This window comes from Nansenia antarctica (genome assembly GCF_963989245.1).
Source record: "Nansenia antarctica genome assembly, chromosome: 8".
Classification (NCBI taxonomy): domain Eukaryota; kingdom Metazoa; phylum Chordata; class Actinopteri; order Argentiniformes; family Microstomatidae; genus Nansenia; species Nansenia antarctica.
Genome location: NC_137678.1, coordinates 33,157,629 through 33,167,289, shown reverse-complemented (window position 1 = coordinate 33,167,289; position 9,661 = coordinate 33,157,629).

Here is a 9,661-nt window from a genome sequence, read left to right as displayed (position 1 = left end):
GGGAACCCTGTGTATGTGGCAAAGTGAATGAGGTAGACCCTCACTGTATGAAAAACGTCAAAATCAAGATGATGTTTTTTGATAAGAATCTGAGTGCCTGTCAGTGTCTGCCTTTACTTGTTATCGTCTTAGTAACCAGACCTGTCAACAAGTGCAGAATAGACCCAGTCAAGAAAAGATCTATACATATATCAATTATTTGTAAACCGAATATGGAATATTATTGTTGATATGAAGCTGACAGTCGTTCTTTATCATGTCCTTGAGAAATGTTTGTTGTTCGTTGAGGAGGTTCAATATGACCACTGGATACAGTGCAGTAACGTAACTATCCTGCTGTTATCTCTCCACAACTCGTGAGCTTAGAATTATAAGGTTCTATCTCCGTTTAGGGTAGTTCCGAGATATTGAGCGTCAAAGTTTTTACATTCCATTATGTTTTGTGAGATGGAACCTTTGTATTTTATTAATTACTAACTCAAAAATGTCAACATTTTAAAAATAACACCACACAGGCATTAATAAACACCTAATGGATCAGATTATGTAAAAAACTCAATTTCGACAAAAATGGAGATAGAACCTTATAATTCTAACGTCACGAACTGGCTTTGCAGCTTTCGACTTTGTGGTGATGTCACAGCCCTCTAAGATCCTATCTTCCTAATCTTCTATGTGTGTCAGTGTGTGTTGGTGTCCACGCACACACATGACTAATCTCTCTGTATGTTTGCTATTATTAGATCAGCATTTCCCTTCAGTCAATTAGCTTCTGGGCTCTTGTCACATCATTGGATAGTATACTATTGGATTCGGATGTTTCTCAGATAATAGTTTATCATACGTCCATCATTACGTTTCCCAGTTCTGTACCGTGCCCTGCATGGATCATAACAGCAGATCAAAACAATATTATGCCAACAATGCAGCATCTGTGATGCATGAAACGCTCAAATAAAAGTGAAAAACATTCAAGACACAAGAACATAGTGTTATGGTAGTTTTGTGATGGCATGCTTATGTCTCTCGCTGTGTTACCGTGGCATTGTGACTTGATCGTTATCAAAAAAGTAAACCTCGAAGCAACTTACACAGAGAGCGTTGTACATAGGTTTTTAATAGATTACAGCTGTTTATCAGTTTAGAGACGTGCATGTGTGAGTTAAGTGAGTGTGTGTGTGTCACAGCATAGCTGTAGTAAGTCTGTCAGTGGTGTTCCTTTGTCTTTCTTTCAAGCATCCCAAGCTACTTGAGAAAGGTTTTTTCACATAGCCTGGTTAACCCTGTGTGTGTGTGGGTGTGTGTGTGTGTGTGTGTGTGTGTGTGTGTGTGTGCGTGTTTGTCTGTGTGTCTGTGTGTGCATGTGCGTGTGTGCATTTGCTAAGGACAGAACTTCTAGTAACAACTATGTAAAGATTGTGTTCATAAAGGTGCTTTCTGTGTCGGTTGATACTCTGTGATCAGGTTTTAATCAGCCAGGCAAGAGAACTTCTCTTTTTTTTCAAAACTGGATGGTTTAGTTTCTTCGCTGGCTTTCTTAAAGGTATGGTAGCTATACTGTTTATATTGTAGAAGAAAAGGCCTACTCTCAAAGTACTCCAATACCATAAATGTTGTATGTGTGTGTGTCCCAGCCAGGTGTGTATCCCAGGGGCCTTGTTGTCTTGACTGATTCAGTGACTCTGATCATTAAGGGCCATTCTCTTTTCTCCAAGCTGTCACTGTGTTTGTCTTGCTTAATGGCTAATCTTTCTCTCTCTCTCTCTCTCTCTCTCTCTCTCTCTCTCTCTCTCTCTCTCTCTCTCTCTCTCTCTCTCTCTCTCTCCCAGGTGTGTGCCTCCCTCCCCGCGCCCCACCACGGCCCTCACCTGTGTGCTGCGGTGCTTCCCCTGCGAGCCGTCCTGGGCTGGCAGCCCCTTCCTGCACCGCCCCCCCACCCCGCCCAGCAGCACCAACAGCGTGGCCCCGACAGTGACCGCTCCGTCTGCCCTCTCCGCCGCCGCCATGACGCGCTCCAAGACCTTCCAGGCCTACCTCCCCACCTGCCACCGCACCTACAGCTGCATCCACTGCCGAGCGCACATGGCCAATCACGACGAGCTCATTTCCAAGGTAAACTAAACAATCACAGACCTCTAATTCAGTGAGGTCTTCACCGTGGCGGTGGTTCCTGATAAAAAAGGACAAAGATGGCGGAAGTTGTGTGTGTGTGTGTGTGTGTGTGTGTGTGTGTGTCTGTGTGTGTGTGTGTGTGTCTGTGTGTGTGTGTATGTGTGTGTTTTGTTGGTGTGCACGAGTCCATTGTCAGACATCAGATAGGACACCATGCATGCCTTCTCCATAGTCAGACATCAGATAGGACACCATGCATGCCTTCTCCATAGTCAGACATCAGATAGGACATAGGACTATATCTAGGACTATATCTTTCCCAGGCAAATGCTACGAGCATAAACATTGACGCCATTGTCGACAAACCGGTTAGTTTGCCGGCAACAGCAGACATCCAGGATTCAGACGTGGCTAGCAAAACAATGGGTAGATATGCTAATAACATTACCCCCCCACCTATCTTCCACCAACTAGCCAGGGAACACAGAGGCCTCCCCCACCCGGTGACGAACCCCCCCCCACCACCCGGTGACGAACACAGAGGCCTCACCCACCCGGTGACGAACCCCCCCTCCCCCCTCCCTCCCCCACCCGACGACGACCCCCCCCTTCTCCACCCGGAGACTCTACGACGAAACCGTTGAACAATGGGCGCCCCCCCCCCACCCCCCAATCCTCAACGTGACGATGACCAAAATGGTGGTGACTATTTCCAAGTCAAAGACATAAACTCTCTATTTGGACACAGCAGTAAGGGCCTGCATATTGTTCACCTTAATGTGAACAGTCTTGTGCCTAAACTGGACCAAATCAGAGAAATGTTCCATGACAGCAAGGTTCATATTTTGAGCTTCTCTGAGACCAAGTTTGATGAATCCATCAAAGACCCAGAGATTGAAATAGTTAACTACACAGTCATCAGAAACGACAGGAACAGGTATGGGGGTGGTGTCTGCATGTACATTCACAACGATATTATCTTTAACACCCGTGATGACCTGAATCGTGACGAATTAGAATCTGTTTGGGTTGAAATTATCTTTAACAAAGCAAAACCGGTGCTGGTTGGTACTATCTACAGACCTCCCGATCAGAGTGATTTCTATGATATTCTTGAGGGGTGCTTGGATGACGTTGACTGTGTGGAAAAGATTCTTATTGGAGATTTGAACACGGACATGCTCAGAAATGAAGCATCCGTTTTCAAATCCTTCACTAGGTTTTCTGAATTACACGGTCTCCGTCAACAAATTACCAAACCCACTAGGGTGTGTATTTCTACTCAAACCACCATAGATCTCATTCTAACATCGGATGAGTCCAAAATCTCCAAGAGTGGGGTTATTGTATGTGGGCTAAGTGATCATTACATGATCTTTTGCACTCGTAAAAAACAAAAACCCAAGGCTGGCGGTCATAAAACTATAACCACTAGATCCCTTAAATCCTATTCTAGTGAGGCCTTAAACCATAAACTGGAGAATCAAGACTGGTTTGATGAACTAAAATGCACACAGGTTGAAGAGGCATGGCTAGGTTTCAAAACCAAATTCCTAAATATTATTGACAGTATAGCCCCCATGAGAACCACCAGGGTTAAAACCCGATCGGAACCATGGATGAATTCGGACATTCTAAATGCTATGAAAGTCAGAGACCTAAAATGCTCTGAAGTTCAAAAATGCAAATCAAAATTAGTGAAACACTTAAACGAAGATCACAAAACCCACTTTGAGAAAATTAAAAAACAATGCAACAAACTATGCAATCAGGTAATTACCATGACCAAATCTGCTAAGAAAGAATACCTCGATAACAAAATCGAAGAAAACTTAAACAAACCACGTGACCTTTGGAAGCTACTTAATAGCCAACTAGGTTGCAGTCAAAAACTCAAAACCAGGTCTACAAACATCAGCATCAAATCTGGTGATTCTCTCCTTACAGACAAGCTGGATGTGGCTAAGTGCTTAAACACTTTCTTTACAACCATAGCCACTAAATTAGTTAACAATCTACCACCCCACTCAGGGCGTTATGGTGTAGAGCACATCCGTGAGTTCTACAATAAACTGGGTGTACGCAATGATGATTTTAAACTCTCCATGGTGTCAAACGATGAGGTGTTTAAAAAGCTAGGCGCTCTACACTCAGAAAAGGCCACGGGCCATGACAATATTCCAGCCAGATTTCTAAAAGACTCAGCTGCCTCCATTACCCCAATCATCACCCACATAATAAACCTCTCCATCAAACAGGGACACGTCCCCCTTGACTTTAAAATAGCAAGGGTAACCCCACTGTATAAAAAAGGAAGCAAATTAGACCCAGGCAACTACCGACCTGTTTCTATTCTTAATTCCATCTCGAAACTTATGGAAAAAATAGTTTATGAACAGGTCGATAGGTACCTTACCGAAAAAAAGCTGATGTATGAATTTCAATCAGGATTCAGAACATCCCATTCCACTGACACATGCCTTCTCTATTTGAACGACCACATCAACCATGAGGTGGACTCGGGCAAGTACTGCGGCATGGTCATGCTGGACCTCCAGAAGGCCTTCGACACAGTAGATCACCACATATTGTTAGATAAACTGAAAGCAATTGGGTTCGATAGAACATCGGTGAGCTGGATGCAATCCTACTTAGAGGGGAGGGAACAGGTGGTTAGTGTGAACGGAACACTGTCCCCCCCCCTCCCAGTGACCTGCGGCGTTCCACAAGGAAGCATTTTGGGACCTTTACTGTTCCTAATATATGTGAATGACATGTCATCAGCATGTGATTGCAATTTGTTCCTGTTCGCGGATGACTCGGCTCTGCTGGTCTCTGACAGGGACATATTGCAGGTGGAAAAAGCGCTAAGCACTGAACTGAGTAGAATCTGCATCTGGCTAGCTGACAATAAACTATCAATACACCTAGGTAAAACTGAAACCATCCTATACGGATCCCCATCTAAACTCAGAAAGGCTGAAAATTTTAAAATAAAAGTGGGTAACATTAATATCACAAGAAAAGAGGATATTACATACCTGGGCTCCATCTTAGAGGCAAATCTTTCCGGAGATAAAATGGCAGCAAAAGTAATCAAAAAAGTGAACCATAGAACTAGATTCTTGTACAGGATATCCTCACTTGTCAGTAAAAACACACTGAGGACCCTATCAGGAGCTCTCATTCAATGTCACTTCGACTATGCCGTAACATCATGGTACTATAGAACCACAAAGGCCCATAAAACAAGACTCCAGACAGCCCAAAATAAACTGGTTAGGCTTCTGCTAGGCCTCAACCCTAGGACACATCTAACCGCTGCTCATTTTTTGAGCCTTGATTGGCTACGAGTAGTTGACAGAGTGCAGCAGCTTGCACTGGGCCTGGTCTTCAAGATACGCTACACCACAAAGACACCCAAGTACCTGTCAACATACTTCCAAAAAGTGAACAACGTCCACACATACAACACCAGAGGAAGCTCCACGAACCACGTTCAACCGCGTTGCACCACAAACAAGGGGTTAAACTCGTTTGCAAACTATGCAGTAAAAATGTGGAACGCCCTTCCTATAATCTTAAAGGAGTGCAAAACACTGCCCACCTTCAAAACCACTCTCAAAAAACATTTACAGGAGGCTGCAATCCGTAACTGGACCCTCTAAATCAAAAATCAGATTAAAAGACCCGAACTACCCACTGTACATACTTTGTGTTTTGTCCCCCGCCCCCACCTGTGGTGTATGTCCCCACCTGTCCTACCCGCTGTACATACCTTATGTTTTGTTGTATTGTTCTTCCCATGATGGATGTGTGTTTATCTTGTAGATAGTAATAGTTATTTGTCTGTATTATCTTGTAGATAGTACTAGCTTTTTTGTCTGTCTTACATGTAACGATGAATTGAGAATCAAGGACCCCAATTGAAATAAGCCAGTGGCTTTCTTGGGTTTTTATCCTGTTAGTTGACCTTGTATGTAATATGTACTTTCATGTACCTACTTCTGCAAATCTTCTAATAAAGTTTTCAATCAATCAAACATTGCACAAAGGTATGAAGGGATGGAAACAAATCTGCTCACCTGCAATTCAGATTCAGCACCAGAGGACAAGGAGTAGGTCTCATCCTCAGCCTCATGACTCACTGTTGTCTGATGCTGCCTCCCTTTCTCATCTTCAACCTAAAGAAGGGGAGAGACAGTACTCTCAAAAAGTTACAGTTTAACAGTGAACTGAAATAACGCATCTCAATAGTCTGTTATGGCTTCCTCTCCTTGTCCCCTAGATGCCCTATGATGTGAAAGCACAAGCCAACATATTAGTTGTTATCAGTGATGCCGGTAACGCGATACTAAGTATCGCGATACTCTAATCTGATTACTTTCCCCAGTAACGAGTATTCTATCGCGATACTATTTCCAAATCAGTAATCTGATTAAAGTTACTTATTCGAGTGACTGTGCGTTACTATTGCGTTACTACCTCATAACTTAGGCTAAATGCAGTATTTCTTTGTAATGTTCGATAGTAAACAAACATTTATTGCTTTTCTCGCGTCTTGGGGAGTGACGTCAGTGATCACGTTTTCAACACGAGGTGCAGCAGAATCGCTCACGTGTATCACCACGCTGATTGCACAGTGTAAACAGAAGCGTATAATGGAGCGAGAACAGAGATATGCGTTAAATAGCTGGAAATATAGGGATTATTTTGAGTTTGTGTCAGCAAAGGATGACAAGAACATAAATGTTCGTTGTACACTCTGTGCTGGAAAGAAAATATTGTCCTGTGGTAAAACCACAACATCAAATTTAAAGAAACATTTGGAATCTCTGCACAGCACAGTCAAGCTCGCGGAGAAAGTCCCAGAGACCGCGGCCTCGACTTCTGCGGGAGGTCCCACACCGCTCAAGCAACAAAAGCTGGACTTCAGTAGGCCTACAAAATCACAACCTGTAAGTGTGGGAGAGTTGAATAAATTGGTCGGGCGGTATGTTGTAGAGGAAATGCTGCCCATAAACACAGTTGACTCGCCCTCTTTCCGTGCCATCATTAACAAGATCCCCACTACTACCAATGCCGAGCTACCTCACAGAACATCTTTTTCTTCGTACTTGGAGAAGGAGTATGCAGAGATGGAAAAACATCTGAAGGCTGCGCTGAACGAGGTCGACTATGTGTCAACTACAGCGGACATTTGGACAGCTAACAATAGGAGCTATATGGGAGTAACGCTCCACTGGATTAGTAGATCCACATTAGACCGCAACAAGGCTGCATTGGCGTGTAGGAGAATCCGCGGTAGACACACGTATGATGTTATTGGTGCAGAAATCGAAAACATTCACTCTTCATATGGACTAATCAACAAAGTAGTAGCAACAGTGACAGATAATGGATCTAACTTTGTCAAGGCATTTCAAGTCTATCAGCCTGCTGTCACAGAGTCCGATGATGAGACGGTGGAGGAGGCCACGGATGATGTCACTTTTTTAGATGTGTCAGAAATCCTATCAGCTGAGGATGATAGTGATGGCCAGCTGATTCTTCCCCCGCACCAAAGGTGTGCTTCACATACCCTCAACCTTATTTCTACAAGTGATGTGGAGAAGTACATCACTTCCAAACCAGAGAGCAAGGCTGTGTATAGGAGCAGCACAGCAAAATGCACAGCTCTCTGGACGAAAGCAAGCCGATCTACCGTTGCGTCAGAAACGGTGGAGGAGGTTAACAAAAGAAAGCTCCTGGTACCGACATCCACAAGGTGGAATTCCTTTTACGAAGCCATAAAGAGAATCGCAGAAATCCCCATGAATGAGCTGACTACTCTGTGCAACAAGCTGGGAGTGAAGTGCTTCAAAGACCAGGAGTACCAGTACCTGCATGAGTACTGTACCGTCATGAAGCCTCTAACTATAGCACTGGATATCCTACAAGGTGACTGTCCGTATGGGACTTTACTGCCCACACTTGAAGTCCTGATGCAGAAGACCCTTGCTGTGAAAGACACCCTATCCAAGATGACTGCAGGCCTTCCAGATGCCATAGTGCAGGTATGCTATGTTGTTCCATCTTAAAGATAAATAAATACATTTTCATTGCACTATTCATGAACATGGAGCAGAGTCACACCATACTGCAGTATGTAGGTTGTCAGTTGCACAAACTAATTGCATACATAATTAGTAAATAAAGGTATAAATAATAGACCTTATAGGCTACAACTAGATAATAATAAACATATCAAATTATATCTTTCAGGCTATCCAGACTCGTTTTGCCAGTGTGCTGGACAACAAAGATGCCCTTCTCGCAGCTGCTAGTTGTCCAAAATTCAAACTCCGATGGCTGAGAGATGAAGGTAGGAGGGAGCAAGTAAAGGAGCTTCTCACAGCAGAATGTCGCAAAACTGCTCCTGCAGCACAGAGCCCTGCCAGTGTACCCACCACGACTGCCAACCAAGGCGAGATGGACTTTTTTGCTTTTGAGGCGGAGCCAGAGGAGACCTACTCGGCAGAAAAGGAAGTCATGGACTACTTGAGGTCAGGGCATGAGCTTCAGATTCTGAATCAGTATCCAAACATTAAGAACATTTTCTTGAAGTATAACACTCCAACCCCATCTAGCGCTCCTGTAGAGCGGCTCTTTAGTCTGGGAGGTTTGGTGCTCACGCCTAGAAGGAACAGACTTTCTGACAAGAGGTTTGAGAAGCTTCTGTTAATGAGATACAACCACTGGTTTACTCGCCCCTTTCCACTGTTTCACTCATAGTGTGTTCATGGCCTCCATAGCGTGTTCATGGCCTCCATAGCGTGTTCATGGCCTCCATAGCGTGTTCATGGCCTCCTTCCAGTCTTGACAGCTGAGTTCACTCTTCATTGATAAACTCAGACTCACCCAGTTTAGGATTAGGATTATATTAGGATCATATCTGAATGGTCAGGGTAGGTTTTAGGTTTTGTGAAACCACTCCTTGCTAGTTACTGTGTTAAATAAAGATTATATTTATTTTATTGTTTAAAAACAAGTATTTATGTTGGGTGAGGCAAAGAAAGACTCTTTATTTTGTTGTTTTAAGTTATTGTTTAAAGTTTAATTATGTAATTTAAGTTACTGTTAAAATAAAGTGAGTTTTGGCAAAACCAGTTTTCATTTTTATGTTGCGGGGGGGGGGGGGGGGGTCGGGTGCCTAGGCAGCTGCCAATAGTAACTAAAAAAGTAACTAGTAATCTAACTTAGTTACTTTTTAAATCAAGTAATCAGTAAAGTAACTAGATTACTTTTTAAAGGAGTAATCAGTAATCAGTAATCAGAATACTTTTTCAAAGTAACTGTGGCAACACTGGTTGTTATCTTGTTGTCCTGTGTGTTTTCAGTGCAGGTTAAGGCGAGGAGACTAGAAGGGGGAAACCACTTTGGTAGAATGAGATGAACCCTCTTAGTAGGGTCTGTCAGTGGTAGAATGAGATGAACCCTCTTAGTAGGGTCTGTCAGTGGTAGAATGAGATGAACCCTCTTAGTAGGGTCTGTCAGTGGCAGGGTCTGA